At 40.7% G+C, this 25,256-nt stretch overlaps 1 protein-coding gene and 1 long non-coding RNA gene across 6 annotated transcripts in view; one reads left to right on the top strand and one right to left on the bottom strand.

Moving 5' to 3' along the window:
- LOC105511948 overlaps positions 1-8,957 on the top strand; it is a 36,565-nt gene extending 27,608 nt beyond the window's left edge. Inside the window, exons 2-3 of the long non-coding RNA XR_001001795.1 lie at positions 7,438-7,542; positions 7,742-8,957. This is a non-coding gene — a long non-coding RNA (uncharacterized LOC105511948). The remainder of the gene's footprint in view (positions 1-7,437; positions 7,543-7,741) is intronic.
- The window catches only part of CDH13 (cadherin 13), a 1,192,767-nt gene that overhangs the window by 854,509 nt on the left and 313,002 nt on the right, over positions 1-25,256 (bottom strand). The window lies entirely within an intron of this gene.

The following is a 25,256-nucleotide window of genomic DNA, read 5'->3' as shown; positions in this document are numbered from 1 at the left end:
GATACACTCAGATAATCCAGGATTATTTGATCTCAAGATCCTCAACTTAATTACCTCTGCAAAGACTGATTCCAAATAAGCTCACATTCACTGGTCCCTGGGATTTGACATGGATGTCTTCCAGCGGGCCACATGTCATAGCATCCATGTTATTTTACCATGGATTTACACCCAGGAAAGGGGTGTTTCCCAGGGCTTCCATTAAACTAGGGTTTCTCTACCTTGGCACTATTGATGTTTGGGGCCAGATAATTCTTTGTGGTGGAGGCTGTCTAGTGCATTGCAGGAGGCTGAAAAGCATCACTGATCTCTACCCACTAGATGGCAATGGCAGCCCCCCCATCCCAGCTGTGACAACCAAAAGTCTCTAGACTTTGCCTTTTATCCTCTGCAGAGGCAAAATCACCCCCAGTCGAGAACCAAAGACAAGATCAATTAGCACAGTACTATAGAACAGTTTGTTCTCATTCCTGGCTGTATGTTGGACTAGCATGGGTAACTTTGGAAAATACTGAGAACAGAGTCTATCCTAGAGTATCTAATTTAGTTAGTCTGGGGTAAGGCCCAAGTATCAGTAGTTTTTGTTTTTTTTAAGTCCCCTGCTTATTCTTACGGACAAAAGACTGTGAATTGCTGATAAAGACAGTAGGGGCTTCATAACAGTTTGTTCAATTGCAGCAAGCTCATTTCAACTCTTTTGCAAATCATTTGGGGCCTTCATTTTATTATGTATTGAGAAGATTTACTCAGTGGAAAGAAGCCTAAAGAAAAGAACATGTTACTTCCTTTCTCTTCTCCGCTTCCTCAGAACCATAGGTTAGTGACGTTTCCTTTTCCAAGGATGGCCTCTGAGGTGGACACCTGGGAAAAAGAAGGGCAGCTGTAAGCCAAAGGCCTGGATGTTAGGCCTGGCCAACCCGTCTCCTCATTGACTTGTGGTGGGAAGTCCCATTTCATCTCTGGGCCTTGGTGTCCTTGAGGGGAAGGTGGAATGTGAGCCGGGATGAAGCCTGAGTTGGATTCAGCTGCTCTGTGCTGGCGACAGCTCAGGGGGTGTGGGGAGGCAGCGGCAGTTGCGGAGTCATGTGGCTATCAATAGATCCATAGAAACGGAGCATCTGCTTTGGCCTCAACTGTAGCTCACGGGAGTCATTGCCAAGGCAGAATCCAATGTGGAACGTTCCAGCAATGAAAAAACTATTCATATTTTGTATTACCCTTTTTAACCCTCCAAATCACAATACAAAACAGAAACATGTGTACTAAAAACGATTTGTATGGAATTCTTCCTAGAATTAAAAATCACAATAGACTTGTTTGTGTTAACAATGATTATTTTTTAAAAAGATTAAAGAAACATTACGACCTTGCTATGGACAAATGAAAGACAAAACCTTCTCTATGATGTCCTTATACAAAGAAGTTCCCTAAAACATATCAGAAATGAGCCTCTGTGAGACTTGGGTGTGCACTGCTCTTTGTTTCTGCTTTGCACATTCTTGTGGTTACTGTACCTGCTATATTGAAATGGAAACTCAAGGTGCCATTTTGTGAAGCCCAGAAGGTGAAAAAGATCATTCTTGAGATTGAGTGGATAGCTTTTGCCTGTGATTATGCCATGCTTTTCACTGGGCATATTTATAGACATTGTCCTTTTTCACTTTCTCTCCAGCTTCCCACATCTCCCCTTGGCTCCAGACTTATTTCTAAACACCCACCCAAGGATTCCACTGTAGAATTTAACAGGCACTCATCTCTTTCCCATGTCATCTCCCATACCTGTCCTCCCATTATCAAGACAAATAGGTACACCACGAACCACCATCCTCAAGCCCAAACCATAGAAATCCTCCTTGAATCCTTTCTCCCAATTTCCACAAACAATTCAGCAGCAACCGTCAATTATATCATCAATATATGTCCCTTATCCTACTGCTTCTCATCATCTCAACCATACCCACCCATGCTATGACTCTCTCTCTCTCATCTTTCACCTGAACCACGGCAGAGGCTCCCTTCTGATCTCCCTGCTCCTGAACTTGCCCTCCCTACTGGCATTCTTGATCCATCATCCAGAGAATGCTTTTGAAACATACATAGGATTGAATCACCTTACTGCTCAAAACTCTTCAATAGAATCTAAAATGGTATAGCCACTCTGGAAAACAGTTTAGCAATGTTTTCTTTCTTAAGTCAAACAAAACATGCAATTATATAACCCAGACATTGCACTTTTGGGCGAATTCATCTCAGAGAAAGAAAACTTCCATTAAAAGAAAAATCCGTACACAATTGTGCATAGCTGCCTTACTCATAAATGCTAAAACTGGAAGCAAACCAGATGTCTTTCAGCAACTAGATAGTTAAAAACAACAACAACAATCGTGTGGTACATCCATGCCATGCAATACTACTCAGAGATATAAAAGAACTTACAAACTTACATAGCAAATAGAACCTTTCCAGGTGGAATACGGGTTAATCAGCTGACCTTAACATAAGAAGAGGCCCCTAACTTACCCAGGTGAACACAATGCAATCACAAGGGTCCCGAAAAGTCGACACACAGGTGGAAAAGAGTGCAAAGGAGATGTAACTACTCAGAAAATGGCTGGAGAGATGCAACTTTTGTGGCTTTGAAGATGAAGGAAGGGGCTGTGAGCCCCTAGAAACTGGGAGAGGGAAGAAAGTAAATTCTGCCCTTGGGCCTCAGAAAGGAACCAAAGGCATCCAGACATACATGGGTTGCTTTAAGCCACAAAGTTTGTTGTAAATTGTTACAGAAGAAACAGAAAACTAATGCAGGAGGCAAAACATCATTTCCCAGTGCCCCCCCACCCCCCGCCTCAAAAATCACCATGCAAGTTTGAGTGAAATGAATGTCCTTTAATTATATTGCCATCACCAATGCTTTCCTGTGTCTGTCATCTTTTTAAACAAAACATGATTTTGAAATGCAGAAAAGATTTGGAAGGTAAACATGAATTGTAAAGCAGAGGCTTTCCAAATAACAGGGGAAATTTTCTTGTTGTGTATGTGCCATAACTGTGAAAGATAATTATTTATATCCAAAAGGGGAATGTCAGGTATTGGTTACAGCTGTCAGATCATGAACACTGCTGGGGAAGCCTTGTACCTCGCCAAAATACTGTCTGATGTAGACTTCAGCAACACTGAGGAACACTGTACATTTGATCTTCAGTCTTTTCTTTTTGCACCAGGAAAACCTTGGGGGTAGATTTCATTGGTTCATAACCACTTTAACATCTTCCCAGGCGGAAGGTTCCATTCATACCTCAGGGTGAATACACCTAAGATGTGCTCACTCACCCAGGTGAATGCACTTGAAGGCCTTCAGGCAGGGCATGCATTGCATTGTTGGCCCCAAGTTAACTGTCTCTCCTTTCTGCTTTTCACCTGACTGCTACTTGTCCCTGAAGACAATGGAGCCTGTGACCTGTGGCTGGTGACTCTTGGGTCAAGTGACTCCTAAACGGATGTTTTGAACTTAGACTTCTCTACAGAGCTTCAGACCTGGCTATCTGATGCCTGTTTAGTATTTCCATGTGTGAATCCCTTGACCACTCAACTTGACCACACCTAACATTGTACTCATTGTCTTCCTCTCAAGCCCTCTCCTCCCCCACTGCATTTTCCATCTTGGTGAACCATTCTATGAAATCATCAAATTGTTGAGGATAATTTGCTACATTTCTATCCAGGCCATCTCCCTGACACTGGACCATCACTAGGCCCTTTCCATTATGCCTTCTAAATTTTTCTTCACTGCAGCCTCTCCTTTCTATCCCTACTGCCTCTGCTGAAATTCATGCTTAAATGGGGGAATTTAAGTCAGCTCATATTTATCAAGCATGAACGATATATCAGATACTCTTTTAAGTACTTTTACGCGAAGCGTCTCAGCTATTCCTCCCAGGAAAATTGTTAAGTACGTATTCAAGTTATTGTCATTTTTAGAAGCAGAGGTTGGTGCTAAGAGAGGTCAAGAATCTTTTCCAAGGTCTGACAGCCAGAAATGGGTAGAATTGGGATTTTAGGTTAGGTATGGCACACAGCAGATTCTGAGTACTCAGTTACTAATCTGTGAGTTTACTAAGAGAAAGACAGAGCTGTGGCCCCTCATCCACCTCTGCCACCTCTCAGACAAGTGTGGATATCTTAGGCCAGGTAGATTAAGAACAAAGTGAAGAGGAGTCTTCCACAGGACTCCTTTTGTCTTGCCTTATGAAGAAATAAATATTGACAAAATTATGAGTGCACATTTTCCAGCTATCGTGTCTCCAAAAGAAGCAATAACTGGTCATAGTGGAAACAGTTTAAGAAATATTAATTGTAGTAACTAATACTAGAGATCATTTATTAAATGCTCATCATCGGCCAGGCATTTCCTAGGCAATTTCTAGATACTATCCCACTTAATGCATATAACATCCTTGTAGGAAAATAAAGCTCAGGAAACTTAGGGAATTTGTAAATATCACATTAATAAGTGATTACGCACACAGACCTTTCTAAGTCCAAAGCTGCTGTTCCTAATCACTAAAGTATACTGCCCTGCACATTTATTCAGCACAGAGGGTGGATTCAGAAGATAGCAGGGAGGGCATGTACATGATATGGGTACTCGGGAGGCCCATGACTTCTCTAAATTTTTATTTGTAAAGAGGGCATGCTATTGCCAACATACTAGTGGCCTTTATCTACCTTGAATTTCCAATATCTGACATTGTTAACTTGAAAATTTGTTTAGTTAGCAAAAAGTGGTGTGATTCCAGTGCCCCCAACCCTGCCAGGATTGCCATGTCTGGAAGGAAAATGTACTTATTTCTTTGGATTAGTTTTACGTAAAATAATTACCAGAAACTTCTGTTTGTCCCCCAAAGAAAGACCAGTATCTCCTGATTTTCCTTGCAGCTAGATTTCATCATATGGTCAACAGTTGGCCAAGAAGATATGAGGAGAGGTGGTAGATGCAACTTTCCACTTGTGTATTTCAAGAGAAGGGATATGGTTCCCCTTTCCCCTTTCCCACTGACTGGAATAAGATGTGGATGTGGTGGTGAGTTGCCTGGGGCCATGAGGACACAGGCTATATTCCAAAAATGCCACAAAACAAGAGGGAAACCACGTTTCAAAGGTTTTAAAGATTCAGCTTCCTACACATCTCTCAGACAGATTTATGTCTCTCCACCCCTGCCTCCATTTTGTCTCTAAGTGACACAGTGGGGCCACCACGTCAATCTAGAACTGCTCCTGCCTGAATCATCACTTGAGAGAGTAATATGCATCTATCTTATTGAAGCCACTGACATTTGAATCTTCACTATGGCATCCAAACCCATATCCTAATTAATAGAAATCCACTGAGACACGAGCTATTGAAAAAGTACTTTTTAAAGCTCATTCTATGAAAACTTTCCAGTGTGAAAGAACCTGCCACATTCTAGGGTTAGTAAGAAATTTGACTTGGCTCTGCTCAACATAAGCATCTGGTAAGGGATTGGGTAAAGATGAAATCAGAGAAGTCATCAGGGGCTGGGTCATGAAGGACAGGCTCTGCTGTGTTAAAGAAAATGGACTTAAACCTGGGGGTAATGATGATCCAAGAGGAGTTCCAAAGGGTGTGGCAGGATACACCTGAGCTTGAAAATAATCCTTTAGCTGCCATTTGGAGTAAGGCTCTGATGTGTTAAAGAAAATGGACTTAAACCTGGGGATAAGGATGATCCATGAGGAGTTCCAAAGGGTGTGACAGGATACATCTGAGCTTGAAAATAATCCTTCAGCTGCCATTTGGAGCAGAAATTAGAGACTAAAGACTAGAATTAGGAAGAAAAGTTTGCAAGCAAGAGATAATGGTGGTTTAGATCTAGGGTGAAGATGAGGACAGAGAGAAGCAAATCTGTCAGAGAGAAGTAGAAGGTTAAATGATGAAGACCTGCCTGACTGGTGGATAGGTGAGAGAAGCCTGCAGAAATACCAAGAATCATGCCCATGTTTGTGGTTTTGGCAACAGCACGGTGAGTAGCACCCTTGATTTGCTAAAATAAAAAGCATACAGTGGAAAAAAAGTTTGGGGCTGGGTTGAGGGTGGAGGTTCGTGGGGAGATTGAGTTTAACTTTGCACTTGTGTAGTCTGATGAGCTGTGGGACATCCAAGAGGCAGTGTCTAGTACACAGAGTTAAAAAAAAGAATAAATCCAAGACTGAATGTCAGTGATGACACAGACTCTTGCATATTTCATAGTAGTATTTGATTATGCCAGGTGGAGGACACACCTAAGGCATTCTTTGTCTCTATATTTACACTGCAAGCCCCTCCTGGAGAAGATGTTTTCCACTTCTTTCTTGTGTGGCATTTGTGAGCAGAGCTTGCCTTAGATTCAGGGTGAATGATACGAATGCAGTAGCTGCTTGTGATGGAGAGAATCCCAGCAATGACTAAATGCTGTGTCTTCTGGTGCAGTTTCCTTCAAAGTTTATTTTTCTCTAATGCAATTGTATCTGGTTTTTGTCCCCCCACTTTATTCACAGCACCTAATACAGTGACTGACTCACAGCAGGTGCCAAATAAAAACAAAAACGAATGCATGTTGAATGAACTGCCACCTGTATATGCTTTAAAATCTAGCTACTTAGAAACTGCAGGCCAAAAATGTTTTTGATGAAAGCATGCATCACTACACCCAGTAGGGTTAACCAGACAACCCATAATCATAAACTAAATGGATAATTATAAAGCGAAAGTATTAATCATTTATAAGTAAAAAGCAAGTACAGGCATTAAAATCCAGGATCTACTCGACTCTGATAATGTACTGATAACATCCTTCTTGAATGTTTTAGGGATTCTGGAAATCTATGTTTTCAAGTGCCTGATGGTGATTTTTCTCCTTTGCCAAACCGTGTGAGGCAGGCATCTTGCTTAATGAAACAGCAAATTAAAATCATCAATAAACTCTAAGACTGCTTGGAAAAAGAATCTGGCAGTTCCTCAAAAGGTTAAAATACAGTTGCTGATAACCTAGCAATTCTACTCCTGGGTAGATGCACATCCACACCAAAGCTTACAGGCACATTTCATAGCAACATTATTCAAAATCGCCTAAAAGTGGAAACAACTAAAATGTCCATCGAACAATGAATGGATAAACAAATGTTACATATCCACGCAATGGAGTATTATTTGGCAATGCAAAGACTGAAGTACTGATGCATGCTACGACAGGGATGAACCTTTAAAACACTAGCCTAAGTGAAAGAAGGCAGGCACAAAAGATCAAATATCATATTCAGTTTCTATAAAATGTTCATAAAAGGGAATGAGACAGAGAATGAGATTTTTTGGCCGCCAGGAGCTGAGGATGTAATGGTAGAAAATGAGGTATGACTCAGGGATAGTGTGTTTTTTTTCAGGAGATTTAAAAAGAAACTCTAAAATTCATTGTGGCGATGGTTGCACAATTCTGTGAATAGACTGAAAACCATGGAGTTGTACACTTTAAAGGAGTGAATAGAATGGTATGTGAATTATATCTCAATAAAGCTGTTGTTTAAAAAAAACTCTAAGAACAAGGGCTCATTTGGTACATTATTGGACATTGGTAGCCTTCAGACATAGGCAGCAAAAAAATTCTTTGGAAGAGTACACCATCACAAGCGCTTGGTGACTCTGGATCAGTTATTTCAACTCGTGAAGTCCTGGCTTCCTCTCTTGTAGGACAGAAGTGCAGCAGGTGCTGTTGGTGTGTATTCAAATCCTTGTGCGTCACCAGTGGCTTTCTGGAAGCCCCTGTATCTCTGTACCTGAGGGCTTTCTGTAGCCACCGGAACATACTTGGGTCTTTCCTTTCCACAGGGTGAACTGGAAGTTCCAGGAAGTTGACTTCCCTGAAAGCAGCTCTGAACTAATTACAAACAGGAGTCAGAGGAGCAATACTCAGCTTCCTCGCTGACTGTGTGTTACAACTCAAAGGTGTGTTCTACCCTATCCCCAGATATGCATCCCAGGTGGCATCCCAGGTGCCCACAGAGAAAACCCGCCTTTCAATGCATCCTGGTGTTGGCTTCCTTGCTTTCCCCAGCTAACTTTCTTCATTCCGTACCAGTGCTTCTTGGCATTACCTCCCAAATAAACTACCTGAGCACATAAATGTCTGAGTCTGATTCTGAAGGAGACCAACCTGAAATAAGGGATAATCAGTGTGCCTTCCTCTTAGGTCTATTGGAAGGAAGAAATAAAATACTACATGGAGAGCGTTTCAGCACTGTGTCTGGCCACTTAATAAATGTTACCTATTATCATCATTATTATTATTATTGTTATTACTAAAAATAAATAATTGACTGGAATTATTTATCAGATCTCGGCCCATCTGGAAGCCTGTCTTGGCTTTCCTACATATGTGAGACATGCCAAGCTGGTATTGTGCTTATTATTTCACCACTGAGCACCCAGTTCATTATTTTCCATCCAATTGACTCCAGGTTTTCAAAGACTTTATCTAGCAAACTGCACAGATTAAGTAATAATTTATTTTCTCATCCATGTTTTATTAATCAAAGGCACGTATAACTGCCAATCAGAGCTGCTGATCAGAATTAAATTACTAAGTTCACCATGCAGAGCTAATATCACTTCAGTCAAAAGCAAAACATCTTGATGTTTTTGTTTGTGAAGCTTTCTCGCTTGTAAAAGTAAGATTAGATTAGATTTTCTGAAATATTTAAAATAGCTTGCAGACCTTCATTGCCACAATCAGGGTCTCCTAAGACCCAGAAACTCCATGTTGGCCATTGCTGATCTAATAAACCAAAATTCATTAAGAAGTATGTCTGCTTTTGCTATAAAAATTGGAGCAATAAAATCTTTATGGCCATATTTGGCAATAACCTTTCTGTATATGACAAAAAAATAAAGGATAAATGGATATTTAGTAATGTATTTTTTATCTTGACCTTTTCACAGTGAAATATCCACAAATCTAAGAGAGGCTGGATTACACTAAGATGCTAGCCCACGCCAGGTTTCCTGCTATAATATCAAGAGATCATAGTCTATGAGGAAAAAGGAGAAAGAAATAAGCAGTTTGGAAGAGTACAGCAAGGGGGATATCTAATTCTCTATTGCTTAAAACAAATGGCACTTGCTGGCAGTATGTTCACAAGCAGATGTGCTGGGTACATTTGCTTAGCCCTCTGAATTTACTCTCCCTTCTATACCCTGCTCTGTCCTTGGGCAGAGCACCTGGCAGCCTTGTCTTCTGGTTTCCAGCTGGCTTCAGCAAATTAGAAGCACTAGTGAGGAATCAGAGGTGGAGGGAGAACAAGACAGGGTGTCAGGTCTCCTGGTTTCCTTCCTAAGGCTTCATACAGATCAGCATCTTGTGGCACCAGAGAGTAAAGAACGGTGGACAGTGGATCTGGAGGGGCCAGTGGGCTACAGTTGGCCCACCAGGATTCCTAACATGTAAAATAAATACCAAAAAGTTCACAGGGTTTGTATGACAATTGAATCATCTGATCCACAGAAAATTGACTACACGGCCTAGCATGTAATAAGTAAACAGATATTAGCTACTGTTATTATATTCAAGGATCTGAAGAAAAGTTATGGTTACTCTCTGCTTTGTGAATAGCAACAAGCACTGTTTCTCCTATTGTAGGGATCTGAACTCATATTAGAGCCATCACTGCTCTAGGCAAGAGGATAACTTACCTGCCTGAATGCTGACCAAAGCTCATTGAAAGCCTAGTATTAACCAGGGACTGTGGTAATTACTTTTCAAGTGTTGTCTCAGCTTTGCATAGTAGAAATACCATAGCCAATGAGGTTTTTCAGAGGTGCAATGATTATTCATTGAAAACTCGGGCCAGCAGGAGTAAGAAAGCTGCCCACGCTCAGATGGTACATGATAGGTACAAGTGGCATTTGAACTCAGGCCCATGAGCTTCTCAGGCAGCACCCACGTTCTCCTGTTTACAAGAGACCAGTTCTTCAAAGTGAATCCTGAGCCACTTGATGGGCAAGGAATCAGGTTGTCTGAGTGTGGAAAAATGTCTACGCATTTATCATTGTCAAAACTCCTTTCGAGAAAATGTGCAGTAATTGTACATTTAATTCAGCCCCAGCACAACACAATGTTCCAGTGAAGTGTACAGCCAAGTGACGTGTGTTGAGATGATGACCCTGTTGGGAGGGAGTCTTGTAAACCTCACACTAAAGAAAAATGACCAACAAACACATGCAGTGGTTTATGGGCCTCATCTCTTTGTGGCAGCTCTGTGGCTCCTGAGAAGGAAATGGAACACTTAGGAAGACAGACTGAGCCTCCTGGTTCCCACGAGTGTACGATACGTGAGCCAGTGCGTGAATTTACATCCTTGAATATTCATCAAAATCCCCAGGGGGAGACAGTTATGGACATCAGAGCAAGCCTGGGTCCATGATGAATAGACCCTCCCTTTGGAGTTCCCTGGGCCTCCCTGCACTTGAGTCAAGCCTGGAAGAGTCGTGGGGAGCACATGGCAGCCCTGTGGATGCTGGCAGTAAGGAAACTTCTGCTTGGGCATCTCAACAAAATAGGACTCATTGCCATGGACTGAGCTCATGCAGTGGTCTCGCATAAGAACGTAAATGTGGTTCTTTTACATGATGCTTGCCAGCGTACCCAACGCCCTCATGGTGAGCTGTGTCCTGGGCTTGGGAGGAGATGAAAAAATCCTTTCCTACTTCAGTCTTACCCATGCAAAGAGCTGAATATCAGGACCCACTGCTTGTATCTATACCTCCAGCTCAGGATAGAACAACTTGTAGGAAGCAGATATCAATTGATATTTGTTGGCCAGGCATGGTGGCTCACTTGTAATCCCAGCACTTTGGGAGGGTGAGGCAGGTGGATCATGAGGTCAGGACATGGAAAGATCGAGACCATCTCGGCTAACACAGTGAAACCCCATCTCTACTAAAAATACAAAAAAATTAGCTGGGCGTGGTGGTGGGCACCTGTAGTCCCAGCTACTCAGGAGGTTGAGGCAGGAGAATGGCATGAACCCGGGAGGCGGATCTTGCAGTGAACTGAGATTGTGCCACTGTACTCCAGCCTGGGCGACAGAGCGAGACTCCATCTCGGAAAAAAAAACAATGATGTTTGTTTCTGAATCAATGAAAAGCCACTTCTTCTTTGAGAGCACAGGCAGTCTTTCCTCTCCAGAGACTGGGATGGGGTGAGGGATGTGGCAGAAGGAGATACCCTCCTTGCCGGCTTACAGTCTCACAATGATTCCACTGACTTTTGTAGGGGACAAAATCCTCACACATGTACACAAGCACACACACTTGCACACCCCCCAAAACATGGCCATTCTGACCTATGCCATCATTCCCTGGCCATTTAAGAGTGAGCCGAGGGAAGGTATCTGAGCTGAACTGGACCAATAAAATTATTCTTGAGGATGTGAAATTCAGGACACAGAAATATGGTGACGGGCAACATCTAAGCTGAAGTATATCAGTTGGAGAGTTCCAGATTCACATATTGCAGTGCCCAGACAGGTTTGGTTTCCTTCTTTTTATGATCAGATGCTCCTTTGTGTCCATGTGCATACAACTCTCTCACTGCTGTGGGTTTTACTGCCCACCCCCTACCACCACCAACAAAAAAGATATGTGGGAGTTCTAACTCTCAGTGACTTTATTTGGAGATAGGGTCTTTACAGAGGTAATCAAGTTAAAATAGGGTCATGGGTAGACCTTAATCCACTATCACTGGTATCCTGTATTAGTCCATTTTCACACTGCTGATAAAGACATATCTGAGACTGGGTAATTTATAAAGAAAAAGCTGCTTAATGGACTCACAGGTCCACGTGGCTGGAGAGGCCTCAGAATCATGGTGGAAGGTGAAAGTCACGTCTTATATGGTGGACAGTTCCACGTGGCTGGAGAGGCCTCACAATCATGGTGGAAAGTGAAAGGCACATCTTCCATTTGGCAGCAAGTGAAAAAGAATGAGAACCAAGCAAAAAGGGAGACCTCTTATAAAACCATCAGATCTCATGAGACTCACTACCACAAGAACAGTACGGGGGAAACCACTCCCAAGATTCAATTATCTCCCACCAGTCCCTCCCATAACACATGGGAAGTACGGGAGCTGCAATTCAAGATGAGATTTGGGTGGAGACACAGCCAAACCATACCATGTCCTTACAAAAAAAATGGGAGATTTTGACTCAGAGGTAGACATAGACAAGGGAGACTGGCATGTGAAGGGAAGGGAGAGACTGGGATGATGCAGCTACCAACTAAGGAATGCCAAAGGTTTCTAGCAAACCTCCAAAAGCTAAGAGAAGCATGAACAGATTCCCCTCACAGCCCTCAGAAGAAACCAGCCCTACCTATACCTTGACCTTAGACTTCCAGCCTCCAGAACAGATTGACAGGAAATTCCTTTTGTCTAAGCCACCCAGTTTGTGGCACTTTGTTATAAGAGCCCTAGCGAACTAAGACACACCCCAACAATCTTCTTTCTTCCCTTTCCTTACCTGCTTGATACTAATCATAGTGAATTCCTTTTGCTTGCAACCAAGAGAAACCTAACTCAGGTTTCTGACTTTTATCAGAACTCAGGATCCTGACTTTTATCAACCACTATAAAATTCATTTTGGATTTGTAAAGCAAAGCAACTTATAATTAACACAGAGGCTGTAACACAGAAACCAAGGAGATGCCTTTAGACCAAAGAGGCAGTAACTAGAGAACGTTCTTTTTCAGATAGAACGGGTTGAGAAAAACAATTTGCTGTAACAAAAAAAAAAAAAAAAGTTTCATTTCTCTGACTGTTGCTAGCACAAACGGCAGAAAACAAACAAGCTCTTAAAGGCAAATAAGTTGGTTTTTGTCTCACCCTGTATCATAGGAAAGATCATTATAAAAAACAAAGGCATTCATTGAAATATTGACCCTATTAAGAACTATCAAGAGATCCCCATTTAGGAGTTGAATTGTGTCCCCTAAAAGAAACATCCAACTCCTAACCCCTAGTGTCTGCAAAAGTGACTTTATTTGGAAATAGAATCTGTGCACATGTAATCAAGTTAAGATGAAGCTGTTAGAGTGGACCTATTCCAGTATGAGTGGGGTCCATATAAGAAGAAAACGCCGTGTGAAGACAGAGACATGGGGAGAACACCATGTGAGGAACAAGGCAGAGACTGCAGTGATTTAGCTACAAGCCAAGGAACACCTGGGGCTACCAGAACCTAAAAGAGATGAGGGTGAATCCCCACCTAGACACTCTGAAGGTAACGTGGCCCTTGCCAGCACTTTGATTTCAGAGTTCTAGCTTCCAGAGCTGTGAGACAAGTACTTTCTGTTTTAAGTCACCCCGTTTGTGGTACTTTTTTATGTCAGTCCTAAGAAACTAATTCATCCCCTCACTTGAAATATCGCTTTGGGTTGTGAGGAGGTTTACGCAGGGTAATGCCAAAGATTTGAAAACTCTCTCACAATGCAGAGTTAAAAGATGTTTACAGTAACTGAATTTTCTATAGTAAGTCTGGAAGTGCTATTACCTACAAGATCTGGATAGGATACATATCATGAAAGTAAGTAAATGTTGTCCTTCCTTCTGGTCCTCATTAAAATGTGTTCAGTAAATTGATGTCAAAATAACTAATACTCTACAATCATACTTGAACATGGGTTACATTCAAACCAGGAACACTAGTTATATGGTACCTTTTGGTGTGTTTGTAATAAAGGTTCTGCTTTTAAGTGGTGTAAAGAAAGCAACTAAGAGAAAATATAAAAACAAGGCATTCTAAACAACATTTTGAAAGTGACTAGTAGCAGAGTTTGCATTAGGCTGTGTCCTGGAACAACTCTGTTCTTAGAATAAAAATAAAAGATTGTCATTTTGGTTGGTTGAAGAAGTCTTCCTTCACTTTCCAGCAAAGATTCTTATGCCTTTGATCTTTTGATTGTTCCCAAATAATGATGTGTTTGTTCTAAAAATAATTCTTCTTCAAGGAAGAAACAGAAATGTATTTTTTGGGACTATGTTGAAGAGAGCAAACTGAACTCTAAAAGGGGGAAAAAGAGAAATCTATTGAAGGCATGCCATGTGTTAAATTTACTGCTGATGTTCCAAGAAAATCTTCCCCTAATATTTTTACACTGAGATTAATGTATTTGCAGACAATTTTAGAATATAAAGAATCCTAAACTGAACATCTGCTTTATTGTCTTGGTCCTAGAGTCAACCTTGTGGCTTAAAAATTTAGAAAGCAGATTTGGGGGAGTAAATACATAATTTTGGCTTATCCAAAGAATTTACTCAGGTGCTTTGGGAATCAAAATGGTTTTTCCTTTGTTTTGATAGATTAACGTTAGAGTTACTGGCTTTATTAAGCATTGTATGACAATGTCTTTCAATGTCCATTAAAGAATGCTTAGTAGAGTAAATGTTAAATTACCATGTTACATCTCCATAAATACATGTGAAGTCCATATGAATGCCAAATGAATTCAATATGGTCATTTCTATTACAATAAATGCCAAGTGAATTCAGAGCGATGAGGCACTTAAAATGTCACACACTCCCAACTAGTTCCATCATGAATTCATTACTCCCGGTGACACTCATTCTTGTCAGGGTTTCCAGTGTAAATACTACTTTCAGCAGTTTATCATAAAATTCCACTTGAGGAATTGATTCTCATTGGAAATATGGAAGATAAACTCTAAGCCTCAAAAGTAACATCAAAATAACTTGACTGTAGTGGGATTCCCACCCCTGCTCCCAAACTTGCAAGCTTAATATTTAAATAAAATATCTAATTATGGTTTTTGATATTTTATATCAAAGAAAATTTCAATATGATAAGTTTCCTCCTAGAACAAAGAGTTCTTTTAAAATGTCTCTGTAAAATTTACTTAATTTCGTACCCTTCTTATTAATTGAGGCAGATGTGTCAAAATTACATGCAATAAGCAAATGGGAAAACCAAAACACCATAATAAGATAATTATTTTAGTCAACACAGACGCATGGATAATATCTGATTTCATGATCTAATATTTCCATTTTTCCAGTATTATCCAAAAATATCCACTTTGCAACTATAATATTTGTTAATTCTGAAACTTTATACTCTTGACCATCACCTCCTGGGTACATACTCTTGGTGACTCTTCCATAAGAAATAGGTAGATAGACGGAAAAACACAGAGAGAAAGCTGAAGAAATACAAATTGCCAATTGATGCATTTGACAACCAAGCAGGTAGTAGGAATAACCACCTACTCTGGCTGAGGTGTGATCCATCCCTTAATAATGCATTCTCCCTTAATAACCCTCCTGACCAACTGCTCTGTTCAGCTGAGAGATCAACAATCTCATAAAGGAGTCCACCAAAGCCCACTACAGACACATAGTATTGATAAACACGTTGACTAGTAATCCGTTTTCCATCAGGTTAAGCAATATTTCTGCAACTCATACCAGAAGCTGGAGGATGTCATGAAACCAAATCCCATAAATGGGACTCCAAATTAGGGCCCGTCCACAGTCTGTTAATCATGCTGGACAAAGAGAGGTGAGGTTTGCCTTGTATTTTCAGTTCTTGTAACACAATTCTCCTGATCTCTAATGACAGTAATGAATTACGTAATGGCTGAGTAATGAATTAGGTTATTTCCTAAGGCTGGAAATCAAGAGACGTTAAATACTTAGTCTCAAGGGGACTCAGTTGATAAAGGGCTATTTGAGTGCATTCACTGCAGTGGAAGCAAGACCTGAGTAAGATGCCAAGGACAACACTGCCTGGGCCCTCTTTCTCAACAGGTTGCAGAGTCAGCTGAAGGTGCTAATTGCAAAAGATGCAAGAAAATGTGAAGTTACCTCAATGATATGGCAGGCCAATCACTTGACAAAGAAAAGTAACTCATTATTAAGCGCATTTTGTCTTATTTCCATCTAGCATCAAAGACACTAGCTTGAGAGACATCTGTGTAATTGATTGCAGCAGTGCAAATTCTATCTCAATTGATAATAGCCTGAAGGGCAAGGCCAGAGTTATATTTCTTTGTTCCCCAAAGTGTCTTGAACATAATAAGTGCTCAATAAATATTTGATCGACTTGATAGGGGCTGGTGGTTTTATCTACAGATATTGCATCAGACATACATTGCCTGATAAAAGCCAACTCATCAGTCAGAGCCTCTTACGGAAAGAAGAAAGGGCCTATTTCACCCAGAAAGGAATTTCAGGGTCTTACGCCAATAATCACACCTTTTGTCATGAATTCTTTTTCCATTTGAGTCGTATAAACTTTCACTATTGGATGCTTAGGTTTATATACGAAAAGAAAAAATCATTCACAGAGATTTCAGTCATTTTGCCAAAATTATACTTTCACAGTCTATCCTGCAAAGGGTACATTATGAGAGCTGATCTAGTCAATACTATCACATCTGGCTCATGATGCTAAAGCAATATATAATACATAAATATGGAAAAAAGAAATTGTGCCTTTCCTTTCTATGCATGAGAAAAAAAGTCTGCAACAAAAACAATTAGAATGGAAGAACGGAAGCTCAGTAAGTGGGAGATGACAATAATTGTAAATGCTAAACTCTCAAATCAAATATGTAATTAAATGTATATGATTCCAAAGTGCAATTAGTCATGCACTGTAAGATTTTTTGGACACATATTGATAGTGCTAAGGCAGAGTTGTCATATTAAAATGGGAATCAATTAGCTCGTTCTTAGTTAGGCATACAAATAAATTCAGCTTTTCCAAAGAGGTAATCAAGGATACTGGGTAGAGCACAGACCCTGAAGTTAAACAGAACTGAATACGAATCCAAGCATCACCGCGTTATAGCTCAGCAACTTTGAGCATTTGTACCTAGAGACAATGCAGGGTCATGGGAAGAGGCTGGATCTATTGGGAAACCTGAATTCCAATCCCACCATTGTAACTCATCAACTCTGTGACCTTGGGCACATCACCTGTTCTCTTTAAACTTCAATTTCACATCTTTACAATGAGATTATTTCACTTCTTCTTGGGCATCTTCCTTGTTTTATTGTCGTTATCTATTCCAGGCCAGTGCACATATAGCATGATTCACATTAGCCACATCACAGGACCCATCCCATCATAAAGTGAGAAAATTGCCAAGTAGGGCATGCCCTAGAATGCAGACCCATGAAGTACTTCTCCACCTAAATGACACATCCAGTCAGAAAGCCAACTCTGACCCTCTTCCTTTAGGTTAAATCCTCTGGCGTGTGTTATAGTCTGTATTTCTATTATCAGAGCACTTGCAACAGGATAGTTTTAAATGCCTACATAAAAAGGAAAATGATTAAAATTTACCACCTTCATACTGGCACAAGGTTAAATATAAAGACCAGGGAAAGAGAGTGCAAAATAGATCACACATATTGGTTATTTGATTTATGGCTGCAATTCAGTGACGGAAAGGGTGATCTTTTCAATAAATTGTGCTGCAGCAACTGCAAAAATCATACATCTTGACCTCTACCTCACACCATACATGAAATTAGTTTAAGAAGAAAATTAATCATGAAACCTATGAAAATCAAGCTTTTAGAAAACCTAGTGGAGAATGTCCATGACCTTGGGGTATGTAAATATTTCTTAAACAGGACACAAGAAGCAATAACCCTAATAGGAAAAATAAATAATTAGCCTTCATTAAAATAAACAACATCTGTTTATCAAATGATACCATTAAGAAAGTGAAAGACAAGACACAAAGGGAAGAGACTTGTAATTCATGCATCTGACAAAGACTTATATTCAGGATATATGAAGAACTCCTTGAATTACCACTGAGGGAAGTTTCTTTTAAATGGAAGAGAACTGTTACATTCTGGAAAACAACTTGCTGGGTATGCATATAAGTGCTTGAGATTGGAACTCAATGAGGGAGCAAGAATATAGAATACTCATACCATGTAACAGCCCCCACATACTGGGTAGAAAATCAAGAGGAGAGATGGGAACAGGGATGGAAAAAGAAAACTTGGAGGTAGTTAGAGATAGAGAGCTAGGTACAAGCAACAAAAGAAAATAGGCCTGGTGCCTGGAGGACATTTAAGAATAGCCGTGTTTAATATTCCACTGGGAGTTGATACAATCTCCAAACACAACTTTCTAGAATTTCAATGAAGTGTGCTGTCCACACAATGCTTTCAAAGAAAAGGGAAGGGCTATTTTTCTACACGTGGATTGTGCAATGTAAAGATGATGAAACAAAACAACAAAACAAGCAGATGCTGATCTTAGAGCTAGGAGGGGACCTTTGGTAGTGAGCACCCACCCCCGTGAAATTCCAGAAATGTCACAGATATCACTGAGCATTCTCAAGGCATGCAACAGAGTTTTGGTCCAATTCTATCTAGATTTCACGGAATGGGAGATCCCAGTTGGCATGCAGTTAACGTATTTTCATTGATCTCTCCCAACTAAAACATTAAATTCTTTGAGAGCAAACTATATATAGGAGCCCCAAAATATTCAATGGATCATGAATGAATAAATAAATGAATGTGGATGAATGGAATTTAGGCATTTTGTTCACTCTTGTCAGCTTTCAGAGCTTCCTGATCACTTTTTTTTTCAGTCTCTCATTTTACTGGTGTCTTTTCATTTGACCATTTTCCTATCATTTGCCAGAAGTTCCCAGTCATATGCTTATTGTATTGTCCATCTACAAAGCAACATTTCAGCCCAAATGTGCACCTTCTCTATTTGGGGATGAGTTACACTATAGCATACAGTGATTCAAACACATTTGCAAAATAATTACCCCTCTTTCATAACTGAGGCTTTTATCTGAATAAATGTTTCCCTAATAAAGCTTGCAGCTGGGTTGAGTTTGAGAAATACAACAATTAGGAGTCATGGGACAAGAGCTCAAAAAAGGGTTCCCTTTAAACACGAGCATTTGCTTCCTACATTTCTGATTAGTAGGAACAAGGCCTGTATGTGCCTGCCAACATAGCACTGATTGCTAATCAAGTGGCCATGGAATGTGTGAGCAAAAGAAAATTAGAAAACAAACGTAGACGCTGATTAGTTTTCTATAAACATCTTAAAAGATATATGAAGCAGGAACTAGCTAAGGTGAAGCAGGTAAGAAGAATCCAGCTCTTCTTGCTTTGCCAACTTTACCTGAACCAAATCTGGAAGTAAAAAAGAAACTATGGAACAAGGCATCAAACTGACTGCAAGACCTAGATGAATCTAGGGAGTAATTAGTAATGACAACAGCAACAACCACAATCAAAACTGCCAAGGTTTGTACTCAACCCTACCACCTAGCAAAACAGTGATGTTCATTAGCTCATTCTGGTGTCATAATTACTCCCTGAGGTGACTGTTAATTTTTGCCGTCTCCATTTTACAGGTGGAAAAACTGAGATTCCGAAAGGGAATAATTTGCTCAAGGTAACGTATTCAAGTGACGGAAACAGGATTTATAATGATGTCTTCCTCTCCATATTTCAGGCTTTGCAGTTGACCTATTGATATGGTTTGGCTGTGTCCCCAACCCAAATCTCATCTTGAATTAATAATTCCCACATGCTGTGGGAGGGACCTGGTGGGAAATAATTGAATCATGGGGGCAGTTTCCCCATACTGTTCTCATGGTGGTGAATAAGTCTCATGAGAGCTGATGGTTTTATAAGGGGAAACCCCTTTAATTTGGTTCTCATTCTCTCTTGTCTGCTGCCATGTGAGACATGACTTTGTTCCTCTTTTCCTCCCACCATGATTGTGAGGGCTATCCATTAAACCTCCTTTTCCTTATCAATTACCCAGTCTAGGGTATGTCTTTATCAGCAGTGTGAAAACATGCTAATATACCTATAGTGGAAAGAAATATATTCGAACAAGCCAAGGGGTGATAAATATTATCGACAATATTATAAGCAGCATTAGAGAAATAGGTTTAAAAAACACAGAGATTCAAGGATGTAGGGGTAACCTTTACAGCTAATGGGAACCGGTGAGGAGAAAGGACTTCTTAAAAACATCCATTCTGGAGAAGACAGCAAACAACCACACTAATAGAAGACACCCACTGTTAACATTCAATTTTTACATTTGCTTTAGTTGGAATATCAAACCCATACTTGAAAGAGTGCACTTGGGGATCTCACCTGAGTATTCACTTTAGGTATGTGCATAATTATTCATTGTTCTGTCCACAGGCCTCCCTCCCTCCCTCCCTCCCTCCCTTCCTCTCTCCCTTCCTCCTTGCCTACCTTCCTCTCCCTCCCTCCCTCTCTCCATCTCTCTTCCTTGCTCCCTTTTATTTGTTTATTTATTTATTTATTTAGTTAGTTAGTTAGTTTTTGAGCTAAGGTCTTGCTCTGTCACCCACGCTGGAATGCAATGGTGCCATCTCAGCTCACTGCAACCTCCGCCTCCCAGGCTCAAGCGTTCCTTTCATCTCAGCCTACTGAGTAGCTGGAACTATAGGTGTACGCCAGCACACCTGGCTAATTTTTGTATTTTTAGTAGAACAGGGTTTCACCATGTTGCCCAGGCTGGTCTCGAACTCCCGAGCTCAGGTGATCCACCTGCCTCAGCCCCTCTCAAACTTCTGGGATTGCAGGTGTGAGCCACTGCACCCAGCCTTGTGACCACTGCTTTCTAATGCTATTTTCCACACCAGAGGAGATGCTGTCAGTGTCTTGCCAAATTCTTCAGACTGCACCCCACTTCACTGTGCTCCAGGCAACCTCCCATTGCAGGATGTGCAGTTCTGTGCCTGAAGGCTTTTCTCAGAACCACAGAAGATGGATCTGCCTGTGTATGTGGCAGGTGTGATGCCCCCTCTGCTGGGAAGTGTTCCCAAATCAACACCCTTTTTCTGGGAGTAGTCCTCAGCCAAGAGCACTGAAGTAAATACTCCCAGCCCTCCTCAGGAGAGATAACTCTGAACTGTGTCTTCTACATTATTTCCAGAGTTTTCTTACAGGATTAAACTTTAGTTGCCTACCATAGCTTAATACTGCACCCTACCTTGACTCTCCTTTCTTTTTCCTTGTCTTGTGTGCAGTACTAATGCTTCCTGCACCTTTTAAATAAACTATACGCACTCACATCCTTGTCTCTTCTCGAGGACTGCAATTAAGACACACATAAACCCATGTCATTTCATGTGTCCCCATTGGACCACTGTCTTAGACTTTGGACAACGGTGGCCTTTCAGAAGGCCCATGCTGATGCCAGGCAATGCCATGCTGAAGTTGAGACATCTTTTTAACACCACAGACTTTTTACACTTCAGACACTCTGTCAAAAGCTCAATATTGAAATTACCTCATTATCTCCTCTAAGGCTGGCAGAGACCATTGATACTTGAGAGGGCTAATCTAAAAGAAACATTGATCATTTAATCTGCTCCGTTTACTGAGTTCTATTCCTGAATCAAGTCAAATCGCCAGGAAGCTTAGCACTCTGTAGGAATGCATTCACCTTATCACGATTCCTTTTCATGTCTTTACTGAGGTAAGATATACAATGTAACCAGGCAAAGACTGTTTTTACACCTCTGGAAAAATAGCTGTTGAAAAAGCTATTCCCTGCATAACTCAATGCCCTTTTCAGTAAAGGCTCTTAAGATACGTTCTTACCAGAAATAAATGCCAAGGGGAAAAAGTATTATCTTTCTGTTTATTGGCGTGTTGTTGCTACTGCTGTTGCAGCTGCTTTTTCTTTTTCTTCTTCTTTTAATTAAACAATGAAAATTATTTAAGCTAACACAATTCCATTTTTACATGGTTAAGTAAAAACTCAAAGTAAATTAAGTGCTACATTTGAATAACTATATCCAATTACTGTCCTTTTATATTCTATGTCTTTAAAAAGATTTTTACTATCATGAAATTGTACTTTAATAAGCTGTTTGGAAACATTTAAAAATAAATGTGATAGACATGATGAATAAACAACATTAAATCTACAAATCATCAGAAAATAGGTTATATGTGGACAAACAGATATTATTGATGCTTGATTCAAGATTACCTACATTTGGTTCATAGCAAAAATGAAGTTCCTGCAGTTCAGAGATAACACAGGAAGGATCAACAGGTAACCTTCTATTTGCAACAATATACCTGTTTGCAATTGACTTGCAATAATATACATGTTTATTCATTCAGTCCGTCACAAATTTTGTGTATCTGCTATGTGCTAAGTATGGCATTAAGGTTGGGAATAGATATCTGAGAAAATATATGAATGCTGACTCTGTTCTCATGGAATTCGTGATTCAGCGAGATTGTGTGTGTGTGTGTGTCCGTGTGTGTGCGCGCGTATGCATGTGTATGTGTGTGTGAGAGACAGACAGAGGGAGAGAGAGACAGAAAAAATAGCCTAAATTAAAGACTGCCTCGCCCAACCTCCAATGAAAAGTAAAATAGCAACAAAGGAAACTAAGGAAACAGCTTTTGAAACCTGATTGTGAATGTTTATGTGTATCTGTGAGGGTAGCACATAGCATGAGTCATGGCTTGTACTATAGCTGCACCAGAAAAAAAGAAACAGCAAAACAATGCAGCAGTAGCGTGACCACCCTATCAACAGGGAACAGGCGTTTGTGGGTTTAGTTTAATGCTAGTTACTATTTCTATTTTCTTAAAACAGAACCGAGAGCTCTGCAGTTGCCCTTTGTTTAATGATACATGAGGTCTTGACAAGAACCTAAACACAAGCCTGTAGCTTGTTTTGGTTGTGCTGATATTGTGCTGAGGTCGCAACCCAGGACCATGAACCCAGAGGCTCTGATAAAGGAGTATCTCCGCTCTTGGCACCACCATACCATAACCTTCAAAGGTGAACTCTGGGAGGAGTCCATGAAGATCTACAGGCAAATGGTTGGGCCAAGTGTCACCCCCCACTCCTCACCTGTTCTTTCCCTAAATGCACACAAGACTGAGCAGTTGTGTGGGCAATGCACTCAAGTAGAGTTGATTCTACCTATTCTCACAGTGCTCATCCAACATATGCCTTGGTCATTGGCATCTGTAGGTAGGACAAACATTTCATTATGAACGTTATGGTCTAAAGTAGTATCACCACTCGGAGAACTAGTTAGAAATGCAAATTCTCAGGCCTCATCCCTGAACTTCTGAGTTAAAAATGCTGAAAGTGGGGGCCTACTATTTTAATAAACCCGGTAGATCAGCAGACTTCCAACCTTTATAGCACCAAGGACCAGTTTTGTGGAAGCTAATTTTTTCATGGGATGGGGAAAGTTGATGATGGGGATGGATTTGGGTTGAAACTGATCTACCTCAGATCATTAGGCATTACCTTCTCATAAGGAGCACACAATCTAGATCCCTGGCATGCACAATTCACAATAGGGTTCATGCTCCTATTGATACAGGAGTTAAGAAGAAATTACACAGGCAGATGGTAAGGGTGTGGGAGTCCTTGGTAAGGCTTTTCTTTTTAATGAAAAGCAACCCCAAATCATTTTCTAACAAAGAAAATGTAAAATTGAGCCACAGACATAGACAAGCAAGCTGGAGGCTTGCACAGGTGAATGCTGGCAGGAACTAAGGACCAGATGTGTTCAAGATAGCAGCTCCATCTTCCTTTCTCTTCCAACCACATGTACAGTAAGAAGCAGACAAGATGGTGCCAATCAACTGGAAAGCTCATTTACATAAGATTAGGGTGGGGTGACCAGCCTTCCCCACGCCCTATGTAAACATCATACCCGGTAGAATCAATGTGTGAGCGCTATGTAAATCAGACACTGCCTCCTTCAACCTGACTATAAAATTCAACACATCTGCCACCTGCTGGTCTTTTTCTGCTCCAAGACCCCTTCCTCTATAGAGGAAGCTGTTTCCCTTTCTCTTCTCCTCTACATATTAAACCTCCACTCCTGAACTCCTCATGTGTGTCCATGTCCTAAATGTTCCTGGTATGCAACAATGAACCCCAGGGTATATACCCCCGACAACATAGCCACTTCTCTATAAGACTCTACTGACACTGCCAATCTGACAGGAGGTGGAGTTCAGTGGGTTATTGCTCACTCTCCTGCTGTGGTCCATGGTCCAGAGGTTGGCGACCCCGCTATAGGTGATTCTGATACACACTCACATTTGAGAATCACTGGCTCAAGAACCAGTTTTCTGAATTGATTTCCAAGGTAGATCCTTTTTGCTTTTTTCTTTAAATCCCAATGCTAGGAAAACACGTTGGAAACCAGCTGCATCTCATTTATTCAAATAGCACACAGATCTTAAGACCAAAAAAGCTTCATGAAAACAGTTGTAACTATTTCATCATGTGATATGATCTGGCTCTATATACCCACCCAAATCTCATCTTGAACTGTAATCCAAATTGTAATCCCCACATGTTGGGGGAGGGACCTCTTGGGAGGTGATTAGCTCATGGGAGCAGTCCCCTCATACTGTTCTCATGATAGTGAGTTCTCATGGGATCTAATGGCTTTTTAAGGAGCTTCTCTCCTTTCACTCTGTACTTCTCCATTTTGCTGCCATGTGAAGAAGAAAGCGTTTGCTTCCCCATCTACCATGATTGTAAGTTTCATGAGGCCTCCCCAGCCTTGCAAAACTGTGAGTCAATTTAACCACTTTACTTTATAAATTACCCAGTCTCAGGTATGTCTTTTTAGCAGTGTGAGAATGAACTAATATAGCAAATTGGTACCAAGGGAGTGGGGTGCTGCTATAAGGATATCCAAAAATGTGGAAGTGACTTTGGAACTGGGTAACAGGCAGAGGTTGGAACAGTTTGGAGGGCTCAGAAGAACACAGGAAATTGTGGTAAAGTTTTGAACTTCCTAGATACTTGTTGAATGACTTTGACCAAAATGCTGATAGTGATATGGACAATGAAGTCCAGGCTGAGGTGATTCAAATGGAGATGAGGAACTTGTTAAGAACTGAAGCAAAGGTCACTCTTGCTATGCTTTAGCAAAGAGATTGGTGGCATTTTGCCCTTGCCCTAGAGATCTGTGGAACTTTGAACCTGAGAGAGATCATGTAGGGTGCCTGGTGGAAGAAATTTCTAAGCAGCAAAGCTTTCAAGAGGAAGCACAACATATAAGTTTGGAAAATTTGCAGCCTGACAATGCGATAGAAAAGAAAAACCCATTTTCTGGGGAGAAATTCAAGCCTGCTGCAGAAA

Source organism: Colobus angolensis, unplaced genomic scaffold (assembly GCF_000951035.1).
Source record: "Colobus angolensis palliatus isolate OR3802 unplaced genomic scaffold, Cang.pa_1.0 Scaffold207, whole genome shotgun sequence".
NCBI classification, from domain to species: Eukaryota; Metazoa; Chordata; class Mammalia; order Primates; family Cercopithecidae; genus Colobus; species Colobus angolensis.
Note: the sequence above shows the minus strand (reverse complement) of the source record. Positions and strands in the feature narration are given on the sequence as shown.